At 38.7% G+C, this 23,264-nt stretch overlaps 1 protein-coding gene across 3 annotated transcripts in view; it reads right to left on the bottom strand.

Moving 5' to 3' along the window:
• The window catches only part of AGBL1 (ATP/GTP binding protein like 1), a 266,603-nt gene that overhangs the window by 9,081 nt on the left and 234,258 nt on the right, over window positions 1-23,264 (bottom strand). Inside the window, exon 23 of one of the 3 annotated variants that reach the window (XR_005558631.1) lies at window positions 6,878-7,000. The exons of the other annotated variants lie outside the window; for them this stretch is intronic. The gene's annotated coding sequence lies outside the window, so the exon portion shown is untranslated. The remainder of the gene's footprint in view (window positions 1-6,877; window positions 7,001-23,264) is intronic. 3 annotated transcript variants of the gene reach the window in all.

The following is a 23,264-nucleotide window of genomic DNA, read 5'->3' as shown; positions in this document are numbered from 1 at the left end:
AGACAGGTTTAGAAAGAAAAAAAGTCAGATTTCACATGAACGGCAAAGCTTCCATTATTAATTCCCTACAGGTTATGCTGTATATAAAAATACAGTAACATCAAAGGAATAATACAAGTGACACTTGTATTTTTCTTCAAGCAAGAATGCTAAATAAGCTTCTGAAACTCTTTACCACATTTGCATGAGGGGAAAGAAAGTTCCAAGTAAAGAGAATATATGTAGCTCGGGTATGAACTGATGAGGCTTCCTAGGTGGGCAGCAAAACATCTGCAAGCAAACAACCAAGATCAGAAAGTACCAAACACTCCAGAGAAATTGGGTAAATCTTGTCTCCAAATTCTTCCAGGGAAAGAAGTTCTCCAATATGTCTATGGAGATTCTCAGTCATCCAGATCCTGGTTGTCCCAAAGGTGTTTTTTCAAAAGTCCAGTTGCCTTTTGAAAAAGCACCTTTGGGACAAGTTCTCCAGCAATTTCTTAAGGGAGGGAACCACCTAGTAATTGTATAAGAGAATCATTACTGGAAATGTCTCTCCTGAGATGCTCCATCAGAATATAATGGAAGCAAGGGAGCCCTGCTTAGTTGCAGATCTTTGAAAAATGATTTGGGGAAAGAAAGACCGAATTCTCATGGATCTGCAACTAAGCATCTGAATTTTAAAACAAATTCTCTTTTCATCCCAGTCAATGAAAATTGGTAGTAAAAATGCTTGAGAATTTTTTTCTGCTCTACTTTAAGCTCTGTTTGGTGATTATATGAAAAACAGGATTCAGTGGAAGACAAACACATAAATAATTTCCTGTCAGTTTCCTGGATATTCAGAATATCAAGCAAGATTTTCAGAAAACTGTGTGCAGGACTCCTTCCCCACACCAAGTTGGTATCACTTCTGCATATGGATCGGGATGTGGAGTAAACTCTCCATGTAAACTGAACTGGAAATCAGATAGAACAAACTTAGGCTTAACAAAATATACATGCAGAAAACAAATATGGTGAAATAATCACAGTTATGGGGTCCTAGTTCCTAGGACTAACAATAGCACATTCAGGGCTTGGAAGTTTGCTGGGTGTGAGTCCCACTAGGTAGACCAGACTAGGAAATCAACTCCACTGGAAAACTAAAAATATTTAGTTGAGATTGGCTGTTGTAAAAGAATCTTGCTTAGCCTGACCATGCAGTGCCTTTTTCACTTCTTACATTCCAGTGAATTAGGGAAGTGTCTGACTGAAGTGCTTCTGAATGTTATCTCATTGCTTGGGACCTAAAGATGTTTCAGCCACTTTTGCTGATAATAGTAATAGTTCTCCATCAAAATTGCCTTCATTATTCTCTACCCTGAATGCCTTTGGTCCAGTCCTTGTCTCTCTCAGCCCAACCTCAGGGTTATGCAGATAAAAGGAAGTGCAACCTTCCTAGGAATTATTGCAGGATCAAATAACAGAAAGTGAAACCAATTAATGGAGCAACCGCTGGTCCTTAAAAAAAATCATTGGGACTGGAAAAGAAATCCCAAAGCTGTGGACTAACTGAAAAAGTATTCTGGAACAAATCGGTGTAAATCATTTCCATATTCTTGCTAAGAAAAATAACATATCCTTGCCCATGTCTATGTCCCTGTAGAGGTAGTCCTTGACTTAGAACAGTTCATTTAGCTGACTGTTCAAAGTTACAATGGCACTGGAAAAAGTGACTTATGACTGTTTTTCACACAACTGTTGTAGCATCTCTATGATCACACGATCAAAATTCAGACCCTTGGCAACTGACTCATAATTATTCCGTTCCACTGTCCCGGAATCAAGTGATCCCCTTGTGTTACCATCTGACAAGCAAAGTCAATGGGGGGGGGGAAGCCAGATTTACTGACCACTGTGTTACTAATTTAATCACTGCAGTGATTCACTTAACAAGCGGAGCAAGAAAGGTTGTAAAATGGGGCAAAATTTACTTAACAAATAGCTAACTTAGCAACATAAATTTTGGGCTCCATCATGATTGTAAGTCAAGTCAACTGTGACTGGAGTTCATCCTTGGTAAATATCTAGTATATTTTTATATTTAATATTTATTTATATATATATTTATATATTTTATATCTAGTATATATAAGCTATTCCCCAAAGCGCCTGAAGGCAGGACAAGAAGCAACGGATGGAAACTAATCAAGGAGAGAAGCAACCTAGAACTAAGGAGAAACTTCCTGACAGTGAGAACAATTAACCAGGGGAACGACTTGCCTCCAGAAGCAGTGAATGCTCTAACACTGGAAGTCTTTAAGAAGAGACTGGACAGTCATTTGTCTGAAATGTTATAGGGTTTCCTGCCTGAACAGGGGGTTGGACTCGATGACCTCCAAGGTCCCTTCCAATATTATTATTATGGATCATCGCACAGTCAGCCAGATGTTCAGACTGGATTTGGCATTTTGTCTACCTATCGAGTCCTTACCCAAGACCTGGGATAGGCAGATGTGGATGTTTGATGGTATTACAGGTATCGTCACAGGATGGAAGTAGTTCCTAGCAAGGCCGCCTTTTGCAATTGACTAATAGCGAATTTGTCAATGCCAATGGTGTTCAAATGGTGCTCCAGTTGTTTTGGGATTGCACCCAAGGAGCCTATCACTATTGGTACTACCCTTGCTTGCTTTTGCCACAGTCTTTCTATTTCTATTTGTAGGTCTTTGTATTTTGTTATCTTCTTCTTGCTATTTTCTTCTTCTTCTTCTTCTTCTTCTTCTTATTATTATTATTATTATTATCATTATTATTATTATTATTATTATTATTATTATTATTATTATTATTTCTAACAAAATACCACCAGATGGATTTGTCTAGATCTTAATAAAGTCAACTACCACATCATTTTGAGTTTAATAGGTCTTTTTCATGAGGTACAACCAGTACATTAAAAAAAAAAAACTCTCTTGCCCCCAACTTCATTATTGGAGCTGACCTTGTGTTCTAATGTTTTTAAAAAGATGAACAGATTATTTGTTCAGAACTTTTTATAAAAGCTGAACATTGTCACATGACCCTCTTTGCTTGGTTCTCTCTTTGGGATCAAGAATAGTGGGGAGTACATTGTTTGCCACACAGGGATTTTTGTGAACCCCAAGGGAGAAGTAATTGAATCCTGTACGCTTAAGAAAAGTGACCTACAATATTGGTGAAAGCAAGATGGTAACTGCTTCTGTCCTGTCAATCTTAGAGCTTTATATATATATATAAAGGGGCGCTATTTTTTTTCCCCATTTCAAAGTGGCAGCTCATATCCCTCAAGTGCATTCCTTTTTCATTTGAACAGCTGTCTGATCTTACTCAGGTTTGCTCTCTGCTGCTCGGAAAGATATATGAAGTTTTCAAACAAAGTTTCGAGCTTAAGGTAACATCTAAAATATAGATTTTTCAAATCGCCTTGGCAGGGCTTGCTTGACAGGCTGCTTTGTGAGATAAACTGATAACCCACCTTGCCCCAGGAGACTTTTGTTTTGTTTTGCTTTTAGACAACTAACCAACTGAACAGCAGCCCCATTAAATCCAACACAGTGTATTTGTGGAGTGACCATGCAGAGGAAAGTTATAAGCTGTGGAAAAGTCAGCTTGCTAGTTTGCTTTCACCCAAGGAAGAGTTGAGGTTCTATCTGAGGGAGATTTGAAGCTCTGGAGATTCTCCTGCCTTTATCACCAAAAGCCCTTTTGTAGGCATGCACATTTTAAAATCTGTAATATTTTAACCTTGATTCTCAACTCTGTTTTATCTTTGTTTTTATTTATGCTTTTATACTACATTTTATGATTTTACTGTAAAAGGCCTGAAGGTGAGGTAGGGATGTAGAAATGTGATAGGTAGGTAGGTAGGTAGGTAGATAGGTAGATAGATAGATAGATAGATAGATAGATAGATAGATAGATAGATAGATAGATAGATTGTATAGATAGATAATTGTATGTATGTAGTTAGATAATTGTATGTATGTAGATAGATAGATAGATAGATAGATGATAGATAGATAGATAGATAGATAGATAGATAGATAGATAGATAGATAGATAGATAGATAGATAGATAGATAGGCTTCCTCAGTGCACAATGCATAAATATGGTGGGCAGTATGGTTATTAATGGAGAATATTTGTAACTCAGGGTTGAAATGAGAGGCCCTTGGTGCTCTCTGAACTTGTCTTCTTGCAGATGTTTCATTACCCTAACTAGGTAACATCATCAGCATGGATGATGTTACCTAGTTAGGGTAATGAAATGTCTGCAAGAAAACAAGCAAGCTCAGAGAGCACCAAGGATCCCTCAGTATGCTTATTATTCATGGCAGTGACCCAACAAGGCTTTGATGTTTTGAATAATTTTAACATCCTTATTTCTGTTGAAGTCTTCCCATCTGCATGCATGGTCTAATTTTGAGAGCTGTATATTTTCTAACCATATGTATTTTCATTCAATCTATCTATTGGCCTATCCTTCCAGGTGTTTGGGCATGGGTGTGTGTTCAAAATAGGTTCACAGTGGCACAGTGGTTAGAATGCAGTATTTCAGGCTAACTCTGCCACTGACTGACTCAGGGTTGATTCAGCCTTCCATCCTTCTGAGGTCAATAAAATGAGGACCCAGATTATTAGGGACAACATACTGACTTTGTAAACTCCTTAGAGAGGGCTGTAAAGCCCTATGAAGCGGTACAGAAGTCTAAGTGCTAAGTGCTGTTGCTCCGCTCTCAGTAGACAGCTTCCCCTACTTGGCTTTAGGACTTTTAATGAAGAAGAGTTCACCGCTTCCTTAAGCAGTCAATTCTGTCACCGAGCACCTCACACAATCCTAACAGCTTTCCGAATGTCAATCACAGCTGACAGAGTTGCGAGTGAAAAACTCAATTTCGTATGTGCCTGTTTTGCTTCTCCAAGCCAAAGCCTCCTACTCAAAAACACAATGCAAGAAACAGTTTTCTCCTCTTTTCTGCTTTTGCTTTTGCTTGGCTTTCTTTTTTCAACTTTTCTGAGACAAGATTGCATTGGCTGAATGGGGGAGTTGGAAGGAGGGAGCAGAAAACATCATGTTAGATACGGTGTGATTAAATCAAGGTCTCAGTATAATTACACCGCATTTAAATAAACATATTCTGGTAAGTGATTTTAATTAAGCTACAATTAAACACTTTCTTCTGTGGTTGTTGTTTACCTGGAAAAAGCTATTTCATCTTATATGCTAGCTATGAACTGCTGGTGTTACCTGAGGATCGAACGCAAAGCATGATATCCAGTCATAGATTTTTTTATATATATATGCAGGATAAGGGCAGTGCGTTGCCCAAAGGTAGAACCAAATAATAATAATAATAATGAAAAATCAATTGCCTTTTGCTTAAAGAAACACAGCTCCCCCACGTCCCCCAAATGATAAACTGGAGAAGCATTGCTTCTCTCCAGCATCATCCTGATACCATTGTTACATTTGGGAGTTGAGAATTTTGTTTACTTAAAAAGAAAAAAAAAGAAACCTATCAGAACTTGCATGTTGTGGTAATCTCCAAAAAGGGGAAAAGGAAAGGGGCTTTTCAGTTACAGGGCTGAATATTCTAAATTTCCCTTCCCACCAAAATCTGCTATGCTAACCCGTTTAGATCCCCTCCTACCATTTTGCAAAATGGCCGAGTTGCTTATTGGAGCTTTTACTGGGGTTTGCATGCATTCTCAGACACTTTTTGTGTGCTTATTTCACTATCGCTGGGGTGAAAGATAAGGCTACCCATAACTGCTAGCCAGAGAAGGAGCCAATATGGTTTTCCATATTAATATCTGGAGAAAGGAAGCAGAAGGGCTTCATTTCACACAGTGTAATGCTCATGGACTTGTAAGAGAGATCTAATTGGTTAGCGTGATGGACTAGAGTAGAGGTCTCCAAATTTGGAAACTTTTAAGGCTTTTGGACCTCAACTCCCATAATTCCCTAGCCAGCACCTTTGTGGTAGTCCAGACAAGAAGCCCCACAGTGAATACTAGCTCTGACTTTATTGGAAAATTATATTAACAAACTCTTGCTAGTCTGAAGTACTTCTCCCCTTCTTTCCATTTTCTCTCTGGAAAACTAGGGAGACTTCCTTCAGATATGCTTCACACATCCTTCTCCTTCACTGCCTGAGGAATTCTGGGAGTTGAAGTCCACAAGTTTTAAAGTTGCCAAGTTTAGAAAATCCAGGAGTCTGACTTAGTTTGACTCGTCCCATGATTTTGAAAAAAAAAAATATAAATCACTCTTCTGTAAATTAAAACCAAACAGCCGAATGAAGTGAAACCCAAACTATCCAAAGAAGCATTGTAATTGAATTTAAACCCTATACAACTTGGGAAAGAAAATGAAAAGCTTTGTGGAAGGACAGCAGTAGAATCTTAATTATGTACCTGAACACAAGCAGTGATGAAATTTAGCAAACCCATTAAAGAGGCATCCATAATTCACAATGAACAGGAAGATTCTCCAAAGATTTCTCCCTGTTGACTTAGGGACAGTGTGGGAAAGTATAGTAGCAAAAAACCAGGTGCAGATACAATATTTCCCATATCCCTGGACTGAGGCTGGACACCTCACAAATCCAGAGCAAGCCATGAACTTCAATATCAGTGCAATAAAGTCCCCATTTTCAAGTCTACCAGCAGCGCCAGTGATTTAAAAAATGTTTATGGAGAGTCTCCACTGTTGATCAAAATATGTAGGTTGGATGTTTTATACCTACTTCAAAAATGATTTTTTTTTAAATTTATGTTGCTTTGATCCTACACTTCAGAAACAAGCTCTTAAAAACACACCTTTTATAAATAAAGTAAGACACTATTTTTGAATAGGGATGTCTGGATTTACCTTGAATGTTGTTTGAGGTGACAGATAGTGGCAGCTCTGTCTGGTCCTAATAACTTGCTTGGATCTGGCTGGGTTACATTGAGTAACAATATAATCTTGCCTTGTCAACTTGAGTTTACATGCCTTTTGGAAAAAAACAAAACAGGCAGGTCATTTATTCCCGCATGAGGGCAAGTGTGCTGCCTGATCTGTCACAAATGCTAGAATCTTTTGGCTGTACCTCTGCGGTGCAGGGTACATCAAAAGGAACATGTCACAGCCCTTGCTCTCCTGTTGTCCATGAGCATTGTGTTGCCCTTAGGCTGCAGTATGACAGTGTTGTAAGAAAGCATGTGTTATTTCCATGAGTCCAGAGTGAAAATGGAAAAAAGATGAAATCACGCTCTATTAAATTCTAGCTTATTCTAGAATTTTGGGCAGCCTTCACTAATATATAGATGGGTTACAAATAGCCCTCCAGTAGAATTCCATATACTAATAGGTTTCTCTTCTCTCTTTCTTGACTATTTTGCTTTGTTTTGACTTAGGACTCAGATGTAATTAGTTGATACAATCACATTTGTTTATATAATCAAATATAAACTAAAACAACAATTCCTCACACTCTTAACATACTGCCTGAGTGGATGGCAATGTGCAAGCCACAGCTGCATATAACATCTCATAGACGGCAACGGCAAAAGTCAGCACAAAATGACAATTTGTGACACCACAAGTTCTAACAACTAAAGCTTTTCAAATGCTCCAGTTTTTGAAAATATATCTCCTGGGCATTACAACGATAGAGTATTACCATCATGTTCTCTGTATCTCTGAGGGGTAGAGATGATGAGAATGAGGCTAAGGGGGACAATGATAAGAAAATGCAACCCTGATTAAAAATGTTTTACCATATTGTATGGTGCTCCAGTGCTATCCAACAGGAGGCAGCTTCCAGATGTGCATGACTTGGATGATCAACACCGGAAGATTTTAAGAGGAGATTAAACAGCTCCTTGTCTGAAATGGCATATGGTTTCCTGCCTGTGCAGGGGTTGGACTAGAAGACCTCCAAGATCCCTTCCAGCTCTATTATTCTGACTAATCTATCCTTTGTCACCATCCATGGAATGGGAAATAATCAGGCAAGAGCAGAGCCATAAACTAGACTGAGAAGTCAAAAATAAAACAAAATAAAAATGGAACAAGTCACTAGCAAACTATTAACAGCAATAATTACTACTACTACAAGGCACATGGACACTTCCATGAAATCACCAGGTAATGAGCTTCTCTTAAGAGAGATGCTATGTTACTCAATGCTACGGGTTTTCTTTAACGTCCAGCAAAACAGATACAAACTTGTAATGGAAGAGGCAGAAATATGGTTCCTGTACAAACTAAGAAACCCACAGTGTATTTTCTTGGTGCCCACTGAAAGAAACCAACAAGCTGTCAAGCAAAATATCAGGCATTAGCATCAACTGCAGTCCTAAATGCAGAATGTTACAATGGCTGCATCTTTTTGTTCTAAAAATATCTGTTTTGCGAATGCAAACAGCCAGTTTTTTCCACCATCATCTTGAAGCACTCTGGTTTTTTTTCTCTCAACTATAAAAATGAATTACTAGTAGAAACCTATAATATTATTGGAGCAACCATAACATTATCCATAAAGATAAAAAAAATCACACCATCATCTTCTCAAATTCTTGGGTCAAATTAAAAAAAACCTTTCACACATCTAGAATGATTCGATCTAGTTCCCAGCTCAAGCAATGAATCAAAAAGCATTTCAAAATAAACATTTTAGAATGAAATTGAAAATCTGTGTTTTAAGAGAAAACTGAGAGCTATGCATTTAAATACATATTAATACTGAATTTTCTAATATGACAAATCAGTGCTGAATGGGACAGAAAAATAATATAGGTAGCTATGTGCAAATGTGACATAGATTAAAATTAAAATGTTATTTTTGAATATCACAAATGTGAGGAGTATTGAGCAACACTTGCAAAATGAAAATAATAGAAAATATTAAATGATATCCCAAAGCCCCAGTGCTTAATTAATTTAAATAATAATAATAATAATATCTCTGCCTTTTGCTGCTTTCTCAAAAACAGTCATCAGGGGCCAGAGACCATTCAGTTCCTTGTAATTCAAGCTCTGGATTCCACAGAAGAATTGAACTAATAACAATAATGCAGAAAAGAACCCTAAAGCTCAAGACAGCAACAGCAAGAGTTCTATTACCTAAGAATTGTGAAAACATTAACGAAAATGGCAAGGGGGACTCTTATTCATCTTCTTCCCATTCACTGCCTAGTAGTAATATTAGCTTAACTGGGAAAAAAGAATTGCTGTCTGAATAAAATCAGGCTCAGTTCTTTAACCATTAACTGGAATGACCAATTCTTCTTTTTCTCTTGATACAAGAATGCAGAACATTTATAGAGCGTGAATGGGACTAGGCAGTGGTGGGATTCATATATGTGAACAACCAGTTTTCTGTGTGGATGCCACTTCCGGAAGTCCATTCTGGGCCTGGGCAACAAAAAAAGTAGCTACCGGCTCTGCCAAAGTAGTGTGAACTGGCTGAATCCCACCACAGGGTCTAGGACAATGTTGCAGCCAATTTCCCAATTTCAGATGGCGCTATTTCCTTAGTAGTTGTAAAAACTTTGTGGATATATATTGAACATGATGTATTTGATTAGATCCACAGTTGCTTTGCAACCATCAATGCAAAATCATGAAACTGCATCTCACTTACTTTAATCATGTCATGCAGGGGAATTCATTAGAGAAAGCAATTATGTTTGAAAGAATTAGTGGCAAAAGGAAACCAAGAATAGGGTGGCTGGACACCATCAAAGCTGACACCAGGTAGAACATAAATAAACTTCCAAGAAGCAGTGCAAGATCAGAAGACATAGAGAGACCTGGCCCATAGAATCACCAAGAGTCAGGCACAACTGAATGGATATTATCACCACCACCACCACCACCACTAGCACCACTATCATCATCATCATCATTTCATAATTGGTTCCTTATTAATCTAGAGAAAGGTATCAAATGGAGTACCAAAAATTTAGTCTTGAAACCATCTTTGCGACTTGTGAGACAGAAAGAAGTATATGAAACTTGCTGGTTATAGGTAATTAGGTGGGAAGCTAATATCTTAGAAGAGAAAAGCCAAAGCAAGACCTTAGATACTTCTTCCAATAAATCCTTAATTATCTGTCTACACCTTCCCAGCTCCATAGGGTCAGTAGATTGTGAAATGCTAAAGAATCCTTGTAACTTAAACCACGCTTGCAAGAATTATGTGATTAAAGAGTATAGATGGTGGGAAAGGATGGTGGGAAAGGAGTTGGTTGACTTTGAGACAGTTTGCAATGGATGCCAATCTTGATCAATCTGAAGAAGGACTATTCCATCCTCCGAATTTGGTGAGACTCCCAAAACAGCCCACGTAACTCAGGTGTTGAATACAGCCCTTTTGCATTTTCTTTGGGATGTATAATAAAACGCTTCTCTTCCATTTAGAAGAGTCTCTTTAAACAGAGTGCCTGCTGTTTAAAAAAGAGCATCACCCTTGAAATACATTAGGGAAAATCAGAACAGGCTCAAAGACTCTGGTCAGGAAGAAGAAAACCAGATCAAGTGATTATGAGAGCATGTTCATCATTAATGATAAAAGAGATGGAGAGACAGGAAAGAAATTGGCTATGATTAAAAAAAAAAGGAAAGGGAAAAAAAAACAGCATACCACTGAGATTAATGGAGGTGAGCTGCAGTTACTTATCAAAGATACAATCTCTCTGACATTACCTACAGTTTAATATCTCAAAGAATTAAGGGAAGAAAACTGTTCTGATTATGCTCCATTAACAGCTGCATGCATTTTTAATCCATTATGCCAGCGTGTCACACCTTCCTCCGTTTCCCTACTGGCATCTTAAGTACATGCTTTTTAATAGAATCTTTATGTGCTCTTTCTTTTAATAGAAGCCCACATTTGGCATCTATGAAGACCATCAGTGTCCCACTTTGGTGCTGGCTGGATGAACTGTACATCTTGCCCTCATCAGGCTTCCTAATTATAAAGCCCAAATGGAACATGTGTCCGCAACTCTCCTGTGTCCTTTGCTTTGGCCAAACAGAAATTCCCAAAGAGATTGAAAAACCAAACTTAGAAACGCTTTGATTCATTTAAAAAGGGCTGGAATAACAGGCGAGGGACCCATACGGAATTCTGTTACATTATATTGCCTTCATTAAAATAACAAACTCCATCATTTCTTCCTGCCTCAAGAGATTGCTCCATGCCTAAACTTGCATTTTAGCAATCTAACTCTACATTACTCTCTCGAGCCTCCTCGCTGATCTGTAGAAGTGGTGCATCCAAGAAGCAAAGCAAAACCCAATAAAAATGCAAAAATATTTCTCTCTCCTTCCCTTTTTTTTTTGTCAGAGCATTTTTTTCACTTCCTCTAAGTCAATTAAAGATGACCAAATCCTGCTTGAACATTTCATTTCTGTGCACCAAGAAGGCTGGCAGTTTTTATTTTCTTACCTATTGCAATTAAAAAAAAAAACAACTTTAAAAGTGTTGCTATGGAAAACTGTAGAGATCTTGAAAAGAGCAAGAGATCATTTTCTGTTTGATTTGCCCTAATTTTCCTTTTAATGTGAAATATACTTATTATTCGATATCCAGCAAGATGGAAACCCTGAAAAGATATCTGTTTCCAAGATGACTTCCATCCTAGACTTCGGCAACAAAGGGATAGTATCAAAGTCATATGAAGTGGTAGTACGGTTTTATATTGTACACTTGAAATATTGTGTCCAGTTTTGGTCACCATGATATAAAAAAAGACACTGATACCCTAGAAAAAGTATGGAGAAGAGCAACAAAGAAGATTAAGGGATTGGAGGCTAAAGCATATGATGAAAAGTTGTGGGAAGTGGGGAAGTCTAGTATAACAAAGACAAGGACTAGGGGAGACATGATAGCTGTTTTCCAGTATTTGGGGAGCTGTCACAGAGCAGAAGGGGTCAACCTATTTTCCAAAGCACCTGAGGGCAGGAGAAAAAGTGAGAGATGGAAACTTACCAAAGAGAGATCCAACCTAGAATTAAAGAGAAACTTCCTGGAACAAGAACAATTAATTAATGGAACAGCTTGTCTCCAGAGGTTGTGGATGCTCCATCACTGGAAGTTTTTGAGACTAGACATCCATTTATCTGGAATGGTAGAGGGTCTCTTACTTAAGCCAGGGTTCAGTGTAGACCTCCAAGGCTCTTCAGACCTCATTATTCTGTCTTCTGTGCAGTCATCTGGCCAACAGCACATAGCATTCTTGGGTAAACATTAAGAACCATGGCCAGAATCAGAGAATGAGAATGATTGAAGCAATTTCTCGTTTTCAGAGCCCCAGGCCTGCAGCCATTGCCTTGATATCCAGGTTATATTGGCATTCACTACATATCTAGAGTGGCATTTGCAGTTGGTGGTAACACATGATTGACAAAGCCAACCATGTGTTACCACTAACTTAGGAATATCAACAACAACAAAAAAAAAAAAAAAACTAGGCTTAGTCTTGGCATAGCACTAACAGGGAGAATTTTGGGAAGTGGAGGGTTGGGCACTGAGAACTTGTCTCTTGACTTCTGATTTTGTGATGATGAGAAAAAGGATCAGAGCCAAGAAACTAGAACTGAATTGGTCAATGAATCACTCACTCACCTCCCCCAAATCTTCAATAGCTTCATAATTCTTTAAAATACACAACACACACAAACACACAGGGAAGGCAAGAGGCTTCACCTTGAGGTAAAGCCAATTCAATTATTTTCCACAACCTAACTGTCAAGACCCAAATACTGGGTGGAATAATGATCTGATTAAATCCAGTAATTGCAATTCAGTGGAGAAAAGTGAATATTACTGAGATGGCAACAGCCCCCATTTTCCAAAATGCATTTGAGATACCAATAAAAAGATGGCAAGGAATCTACTTTTAATGGGAAGTGAGTTCCACTAGGGAATTACCTGAGATATAATTGTAATTGGGTTAGGAACACACCATCAAACCTTCTACCACTTAAAGACTGCAATGAAAGGTTGCTGCTTCCTGTGAATTTCACACTCCCCATTGTCAGCTGCTCAGAGGTTTGCTGGATCAGTACCATTTCTTCCTTATTTTTCTATGCAGAACATAGAATAAAATGAAACTGGATGGCAATAGATCACAGGTGGTCAAAAGAAGATTACTTCTTGACATAAAAACATAGCATCTGAAGGCCAGACAAGGAACACTATTTCTGGGACCCAGTCCCTCCGGAAGGATCACAGGAATCATGAATCTCTGTCCTCAGGTAATGGTTTGCAAAGATAGCCATCCTGTAGCCATCCTCATGCCCCATAACTTGATACAACCCAACTTCAAATGGATATTTTCACAGCAGTAGAAGTTGAGGACATCTGACAGTCTTAAAATGGTTCAGAAAGCCATACTCTATTATAATTCATTTACCTTTAGTGCATGGCATAAAATCAGTTTGTGATTCTGCATCCAGTTTTGCTCACCACACTATAAAAAAGATGTTGAGACTCTAGAAAGAGTGCAGAGAAGAGCAACGAAGATGATTAGGGGTCTGGAGGCTAAAACACATGAAGAATGAGAGCAAGAACTGGGCATGGCTAGTCTAGTGAGAAGAAGGACCAGGAGTGACAGATAGCAGGGTTCTGATATTTGAGGGCCATCACAGAGAGGAAGGGGAGAACCAATTTTCCAAAGCACCCAAAGGCCAGATAAGGAACAATGGATAGAAACTGATCAAGGAGAAATTCCACCTAGAAATAAGGAGAAATCTTCTGACAGTGAGAACAATCAACCAGTGGAACAGTTTGCCTTCAGATGTTGTGGGTGCTTCATCATTGGATGCTTTCAAGAAGATATTGAATTGCCATCTGTCAGAAATGGTGTAGGGCTTCCTGCTTGGGCATAGAGAAAGGTGGGGTAAATCAATTCTTCTCCATCACTAGGAAGCATTCAATAAAGTTCACATCTGGGAATCATTAAGAAGAGGAATGCATTAAGAGACAAAAAAAAAAATAATCTTACTTGGCCACTGGCTGAGTTTGATTTCACATTTTTGACAGTTTACCCAGGCTCGTACACATATTGTTCGTACATGTACGCCTATACAAGATTAGAGCATTTGTAGGAAATCTGAATTATTGCTCCTGTAGCAACAGTTTCTCCTTTTCTTCAGCCTAAGAGAACTGGGGGGGGGAGGACCCAACTTACTGCAGGAGTTTGAACCGCTCAGTTATTTCTCTACAGAACCTCCATACTTCTGAACACTTCTGAGATATGTTCTACTATCCTGCCATGTTTCTAAGATAGAATGAGCCAGCGGTGAATTAATATAATGCTTTAATGCTCCTCCTGCCCTTTTATTTTCCTTTGCTGGCAAAAAAAACCAAACCCAAAACCTTTCTGCAGCTTCTCTGTAGTTTCCAAATCTCCGTTCTTTAGAAACAGATATTTATTTATTTCACTAGAATGGTCTCAAGGGAGGTAGGGCAGACACTCGTGAAAGATGCAGCTTCATCCAACGGGCAAAGAAGACGGAGAAGGCAAAGTTGTAAAAGCTGAGAAACAAACAAGAGATGGTTGTAGTGGTGAATGCCAATGCTATAATGTGCCGAATGAAGCATTAAAAGGGGAATATACTTACCTTAGAATGAGAAGGGGGAGGGGGTTGAAATTATTGTCTGGGAACAAATTAACCACATTCACGTGATAAGTCTATCAAAGTGTCTCCAATGAAGCTGGTGTAATTAGACATGTTATGAAAATGAGGCATGAAATCAACCTGAGCCAATAAACCACCTGCTGAATTGGAGGCTAGACAGAGGCAGTGTATGTATTTATGCATATATTCATGTGTCTATACGTGTGTGTGTGTGTGTGTGTGTGTGTGTGTGTAATATACGTCTTATTCAACCCAGGCAATCTGCTCAGCTGCGCTTCTGTATTCCCTTGCCTTGGAATAAACTCCACAAAACCGAGTTGATCTTACTTTTAATTAAACATATGTATAGGTTTGTACTGCAAGAGCCAGCTTAGTGTGGTGGTGAAGGCATCAGACTAGACACCAGGAGGCTGTGAGTTCTAGTCCTGGTTTAGGCATGAAGCCAGGATGGGGATCTTGGATCAGTCAGTCTCTCTCAGCCCTAGTAAGGAGGCAATGGCAAACCACTTTCAAAATGTTACCAAAAAACCTACAGACACTAATCCAGACAGCTGCCAGAAAGCAAGACTGACTCAAAGGCTCCAAAACAAACAAACATAGGTTTATACTATTAATCTTTTTTTACTATCCTGTGCAAGTCTATTTCAAACAGAGAGTCCCAGGATTGCAAACGTAATGGCATTATTTAATATGTGTTATACACACTTTGTCATGACAAGTATGGTATACATAACTACCACGTCTCCTTTTTCTCACATTTAAATGCCTCCACGTGCCCAAAATACAAATATAGAATCATTACATCAAAAAAAATGTTATAAAGCATCTGAGGAAAGATAACTCATGGTGAGTTAAACCAAATTTGCCTGTTAGAGACATGCTAACAAAATATTTATTTACAATTCCAGACAGGATATCCTCAAACCAGGTGAAACAGTTCATTTTCTGTTATTTCTTTGGTATTATTTTCTTGTTACATGGTCATCCACTTGGTAGAGACAGGCAGCATACAAATTTAATATATAAAGAGTTTTTAATGTGGGTTTTCTTCTGGATATGGATGATCAACAGGTGTTCTTTAGTTGGGTTCACACAACATGAGAGACTTAGCTAACATCTTGTGAGTCAACATCTTGTTTGTGAATCAGATCATCATGGATATTTTTGGGTTTAGGTGTAGCATCTTATAGGAATACCAAATCATGTTTTGTTAACCCCGCTTTATAAAACCCTAGTAAAACCACACCTGGAATAATGCAGCCAATTTTGGTCACCATACTACAAAAAGGATGTTGAGACTTCAGAGAAGGTACAAAAAAGAGCAATTAAGATGATCAAAGGCCTGGAGACTAAAACATACGAAGAAGGGCTGTAGGACTTGGGTTTGGCTAGTCTAAAGAAAAGAAGAAATAGGGGAGACATGATAGCAGTATTCCAGTATCCGAGGAGCTGCCACAAAGAAGATGGGGTCACATTATTCTCCAGAGCACCAGAGGGCAGGACAAGAAACAATGGTTGGAAACTGATCAAAGAGAGAAGCAACCTGGAATTAAGGAGAAACTTCCTAACAGTGAGGACAATCAACCAGTGGAACGGCTGACCTCCATAAATTGTGGGTGCTCCATCAGTGGAGGTTTTTAAGAAGAGGCTAGACAATCACTTGTCTGAGACAGTATAGGTTCTGCTGCTTGAGCAGGGGGCTGGACTAGAAGACCTCAAAGGTTCCTTCCAGCTCTATTCTATTCTATTCTATTCTATTCTATTCTATTCTATTCTATTCTATTCTATTCTATTCTATTTTGATGTACCATTGATATCTTTCACCAGAGTACCATTGATATCTTTCACCCAAGACATACCAGGGTAATTCTAATCACTGAATATATGGAAAGCATGAAGGAACATTTGACCATCCATTATGTAGTTCTGGAAAAGCAAAAAGCAAACTGAATACAAATATGTATGACAAAGCAGAGAATTTTTTTAAAAAATAATATTTTGAGAAAAGCAGATTATGGACTTACTGATAACCAATTAGAAAAGACACGTGGAAGATTGCTTTTATATGGGGTAACTGCAGCAGAGCTACTGTATGTGCAAAGATGGAAAAATACAGAACTATCCACATTGGAAGACCAAACCATGAAAATGGCAGAATTGGCAGAAATAGCAAAATTGACCTATTTGATCAGGGACAAAACAAGAAGTACTTTTCTTAAAAGACCGAACATGGACATTTTGTTGAAAATGGATAAAAATGACTTGATGGTTTCTGGAGATTTAATATGGAGAGTTTAATATGGAGAGAAATGAATGATGTGATGTAACCTTGATGGGGAGTGGAGGGACACTAAGCTTGTTCGTAACTGCTGTAAGGAAAAATGGAAGCCATTTCTTTAAATGCGTCTCTCTTTTTCCACTTTTCATCTTTACTGCCCTTTTCTCTGCATATCTTTTTTGTTCGTCTTAAATCTGCTTTCTGCCTTTTTCCTGTCGTTTATCTATTTTCAACATTCTCATAAAAATTAGAGAGTAAGCAGATGAGGTAAGCAATGGGTAAAAGATTCACAGGAGTGGGCAGTTATATTAAATCCATAGGCTAGTCTATGACTGTAATAAAGATTTGATTTGACATATTAAATCAAATGTAATGGTAACAACAATACATTTATTTTCATAACAAAACAGCCTGTGACAGGATTAGCAAAATGGGTAACTGCAGATTACCTGGTCTTCAAATTACGATCCTAGGCTGTTCAAGATGAACATAATCCTCATTTAATTTGCAGACAATTTAAGTTGCTGATATGAGCTTTTCACTGACTGCTCAACTTGACAATTTTCAGCCAGGGTGACATTTGATTTCCTAAAAGATCTTATCATTCTAGGATTCCTTGCTGATTTTGCCCTCAACATTCTTCTTCCCAAGACACTCAGCTCTGACAAACATCCATGTCTGATGCCTCTGAGAGCCCAGCAATATATCCTTTCATATTACATGGAGCCTAAAAATTCTATCAAAATGATACCAAAAATTGTCCACCAAAAGGACCCTCCCACTCCCCAAATACTCTTTAAAGATTTCTCTATTTGTTCCAGATAAACTCATAATACAGGTAGTCCTCAATCTACGGCTATGATTGATCCTAAAATTTATGCTGCTAAGTCACCTGTCTGAGATGGTATAGGTTCTCCTGCTTGAGCAGGGGGCTAGACTAGAAGACCTCCATGGTCCCTTCCAGCTCTGTTCTATTCTAGATATATTCACCGAGAATATGATAATGAAGGTAGAAGAGAGTGGGTATTTTTTTTAAGTTAAACTTCCTTGCTTAGGGGTGGTGTCATCCAAAATTCAGGCTGTCTTCATTGATCTCACTTAATATTTGGCAGTTGAGATATGACTATGCTGGATAGCTGGCATGTACTGATATTTAGAATTTGACAGTATCAATAATTCCCATACAGTAGTATTTAGCATCTGACATTATTTGAAAAGTGGCAAGCAGCAACATTTCTATCAACCTTTGTTGATTCAGAAAACAGTAGTACACTTTAATAGCTGACAGGTTACTAAATTAAGTATCCTGAAGTATTTGCTGATGGACGAACTATATTTTATACCTGGCAGTGCTCAACAGCTTACCATCATGGGATTTGATATGTGATGTCACCAAAATACTCATAAGAGGGAGGAGTCCTTCTCCCGCGACGGTCCAAATTATGTAAAACACCCTCTCCGAAGACCTGTCAAAATGTGTCTCTTTAGCCAGACCTTTAAAGGTCAGTAATGTTATTATTTGTGTTTTGATTTATTTCTTTTTATCTTTTGTATTTCTGTATCCTTCTGAGTTTGTTTGAAACTCAAAAGGTCACTTGGGGGGAGGGGTTTCAGCATGAAAAGAAAGACAGCATAAAGTATAAACATTAAGTCAATAAAAGAGGCACCGGCAAGCTCAAAGGGTTCTAGGTTCCGATGTGATGGTGAAAAAAAATCAACATTTAAAATGTTGAAAGAACTGATGGCAGAATGAAGCAAAGAAGCTCATCAAATTTTGAATAACAGAAACTTACGTTTCAACTTTAGCATGCTCAGGAGATAACAGGAGGTTGTGGTTTTTTTTCGCCAAGCAAGGAACAACCCTCCACTTTTTCTGAGAACTATCATTAGATGGACTGGTCTGGGCCCAGTGCGGTTTCTGCTGGTTCATTATTAGATACATTGAATTTATCTCACAAAATATACTTGGCAGAGTTAAATCCCTCACTGCTATCTGAAATATTTACAGGATTTATTTCTATAATTAGGAGAACTATTTAATCTCCAAAGGAGATAAGATTTAATTTCTAAGTGTAATAACATCACCCCAAGCTGTTAACAGGTGGTAGCTTTCTACCCAAAGCTTGCATACTTTTTAAACTTTATTTTAAAAATATAACAACAGATATAAACTCTAAAAAAAACAAACAAACATGAGTGCCTCTTACAAGAGAGTATTGATCAACGGACATGAGCTGTTTTGTGTATCTGCATCTGCAATGGACCAAGTTCATGTTGGAGGACCACAAGAGAAAATCCAAGGTACTTCCAAGCAGTGAATAAATAACCTAGATATATTTGAGGAAAAACCAATCTGATTCTCAAAAGTCAACTGCTGAATCTTTGCCAATGAATGGATTGACACCAACGAAATGCATTGTACTGCATAGGTGGCACCATGCTCTTTCTGGAGATGAAGGAATGAGTCAATATATCTCAACAAGATGCTTTGGATCATCTCACAACCCAACCAATACTTTTTCAAGAACTGGAAAAACCTTCTGGGTCATTGGAACTCTCTTAGTTGAGAAATGAAGGGAAGCAATTGGGTTGCTCCATTCTTAAATAGAGGAGGCTATAGGACTTCATAAAGCAGTTCTGAGGGAAAGGCCTTCTTCAAAAACCTGGACAGCTTTATTTTCTATGCTTTCCATTTTTGCTTCTCGATTCACAGAAGCCTCTCAGTCCTGGATCATGCTTGTGGAACACCCATTCTAAAGAACTTGGCACCTACACACACAAAAAATGTCCCAGTCTCCTCTCTGGAACATTTTTAGAGCTTTGTAAGACTTTTTGCTTTTAAGAGCCCATCAAAAAATCAGTGACGATAGCTTTATTTTCTACACTTTCAAGTTTTGCTGCTCAATTCACAGAAGCCTAAAATGAATTGGCTACATACTACTGATGACATAAACAAGAGTTTTCAAGAACTGAAATAAGCAATTACTGCCTGTCTGTCTAGCTATCTAGCTATCATCTAGCTATCATCTAGCCATCTTCTCTCATCTAGCTATCCTTTTCACAAGCCTAGTGAACAGATGTCTACTGACACATGAGGACTCAGAAGCAAATTAACAACTACATATACATTTTAAAATTTTGTAAAATATACTATGCCAAAGCCCAGTCAAATGGTTGGAAGAGATAAGGAATAGCTAAATCGGGGTTTTCAAACTTGGCCCTTTTATGACTTGTGGCACGCTGGCTGAGGAATTCGGGGAGTTGAAGTCCACAAGTCACAAAAGGGCCAGGTTTGAAGACCCCTGAGTTAAATCATGACGTTACTGGAATATGCATTGATGATCACAAACCTGAATTACTTTTAAAATGATGATAAATAAAGCTATTACTGGCTACTTGTCGTGGTTATATTTTGCCGGCTTGAGACATCTTTCGGGTGCATCTGGTTGGCCAGGGTGGCAACTGGGTACATACCTTTTATTCATCAAAATATGTTTTATAAAAACAAACGAATAACATCCCTTTACAAATGTTCCCCTTTTAAAGTTGGCAGTGGAGTCAGAATGAGTCTGCATGGACTGACTGCACATATGAACATATGCAAAATCAGCGAACTGGAAATTCTGCTCAGCTTAGATTTCCATCAGAGCCAGGAAAAAACAACAACAACTTAGAAATTAGGTTAACGGAATAAACTGTGAACATGCAGCCAATCAACATCTTTCAAAGTTGGGTACGAACACAGTCATCAGGATGCACTAACCAAACAGCAGTCAACCAAAACTGGGCTCACGGAGTTGTTTATGGCATTGCAAGTTCACTAGGCACAGCTTTTTCCATTTGCCCTTGTGACTGTACTGAAACACAAATGCATCACTGTTTCTAGATTTATCTGAGCTGCCAGGAACAGGAAGTGTTCCAATTTCCTTTTGGCCTACGGAACAATGAGATTAGTGGTAAACGATTACATTTTGAAAACCCCTAATCTGGTATTTTAGCAAGGCCATCATCTGCCTATCGTGCCACTTAGCCAGCATATCGTAAGAGGATAATGACAATGATGTGGGTAGCTTTTATAACCAAAGCGTTATCTTTCTTCAGATCACAGACAGCAGGCACGGTTCTCTTTTTGCTATGCCTCAGAATCTATCAACACACTTTGCAGACCTTAATTATAATTAATTGCTACTTCATACACTAACAGGGGATGAGCAGTTTTTCTTCTTCTTCTTTTCTTTTTTTCCTTTTTAATATTTGCTCCCTCTTCTTTTTATTCCATCTAGCAGCAGCAGGGGTAGAAAGAGCATCAGAAGATCATGTAATCCTTATTCTACTCTGAGATCCCAAGACTGCAGAGTATCTGAGACTGATTTTATTGTGGCCAAATAACCCTGAAATCAGCATTTCTTTCCTTCAGGATATCAAGATGCTTTAGACCATATTCCTTTTCTCTACTTATTTTCCCTTACTACTACCCAGGGGGTGGATCGGTCTGAAATACAGTGAATGGCCTAAACTCAGCTCGTAAGTTTTGGTGGCCGAAGATGTCAAAGAACTTGGTTGTTCCTGTCTTAGTCCAATTCTTTAAACATTTCACGACCTTAACTTTCTTTGAGGAAGGAGAAGGCATGGAAATTGTGGTGTATAAAATTACATGTAATGTCATTTTTCAGTGAATCAAAACTCAAACTCCTATCAAGGCCCCCACGTGTCTCCAAAAAGAATAGAAAACACAAGCCATCTCCTTTCCCTATGCATTTAGAATGTTAAAATCAAGTCAAATCAAATTAGCAATGTAAACAGTAGTGAAGCTCTTTGAGATGCAAATGTTAGTTGCTGCCCTCATGTCATTGCTAAAATCCTCTGGCCGTAATATTGTGTGTGCCTCTCGAAGTTTAGGGCATCACCCTATAGCTCCTACCATGAAGTTTATCATTTTTAATGTGGCAGGGGAAAATTACTGAGTGCGTCAGGATGGTGTCATATGAATGGTGCCAGCTTAATTCAGTACAAATATAAATTGAAACCATTTCATTTCAGCATTTTTCTGAGTGTTGTCCATTTCTTTGCCCGGACTCCATCTATTTTCAGGAATATTATTCCTGTTCCTTGCTCTGGGGCATCCTTAGGACAAAGGCATCTCCCTGGAGAAGAAGACATGGGATTGCCATACAAAGGTAAAGGTAAAAGGTTTCATCTGTCCAGTTGTGTCTGGAGGGTAGCTTTTATCTCCATTTCCTAGCTGAGGGAGCCAGCATTGTCCAAAGACACTTCCATGGTCATATGGCCAGCATGACATGGAACTCCGTTATCTTCCCACTGAAGTGGTACCTATGCACTACTTGCATGCTTTTGAAGTGCTAGGTGGCAGGAGCTGGGGCAAGTAATGGAAAAGGTTTAGCTAAGAATACAAGGATTTGGTCAAATAGACTTTTCACCGGCTTTTCCCAAACTCAGTGGGTTTCTCTTGGTCATTATTTGAAGACCCTCGTTCAACTGAACGTCGAAGTTCACTTGCAAACTTTCTGCCATCAAAAACCCAGCTTTTCTTCATTCCTAAATTGCAACGCATTCTTTATGATGCCCAATTGATTTCTGACTCGCCTTCATTTATTTATTTATTTATTTATGAGGCTTATATACTGCTTTAAGTGCAAGCACTCTCTAAGCGGTGTACACCAGTAAGCAATGTATACCGTATATGCCGGCGTATAAGACGACCCCCGTCTTTATAGCCGGGCTGCATTCCTAGAACGTCGTCTTATACGCCGGAAACTACCAGTATTTCCGGCTTATAAGACGACTCGGCGTATAAGACGACCCCCGTCTTTGGCGCCGATTTCAGCGCTCGCGGAAGTCGTCTTATACGCCGGCCTTTACGGTATATATATTTACATTGCCCCCAACAATCTGGGTCCTCATTTTACCTACCCCGGAAGGATGGAAGGCTGAGTCAACCTTGAGCCGGTGAGATTTGAACCGCTGACCTGCTGAACACAGTCAGCTAAAGTGGCCTGCAGTACTGCACTCTAACTGCTGCGCCACCTCGGCTCAGAATGTTATTTATTCATGATGTTCTTCTTTGCAAGAATGCTGAAAAGAGAGAGCTGGCTAACCTAAAGCCCACTGCCCTTGGGTAGAAAAGGAAGGGGCAGCAGTGTGACTCGGAAAGATTGGCAGGGAGCTTCTTTTTTCACCCTGATCAGAAAAGAACATCAGCTTGCAATCAGAGGCATAATGGCTAAATATAAAAGATCAATTGGGAGCTATCAGTGATTAGCGCTGCTGCTGCTGCTGGCCTTGGCATCGAAGGAAGGGGAAATGAAATGGGCACATCAAGACATG

Source organism: Crotalus tigris, unplaced genomic scaffold (genome assembly GCF_016545835.1).
Source record: "Crotalus tigris isolate CLP2741 ecotype Arizona unplaced genomic scaffold, ASM1654583v1 scf7180000019068.10715455, whole genome shotgun sequence".
Lineage (NCBI taxonomy): Eukaryota > Metazoa > Chordata > Lepidosauria > Squamata > Viperidae > Crotalus > Crotalus tigris.
This window is presented reverse-complemented; position numbering and strand designations above follow the sequence as displayed.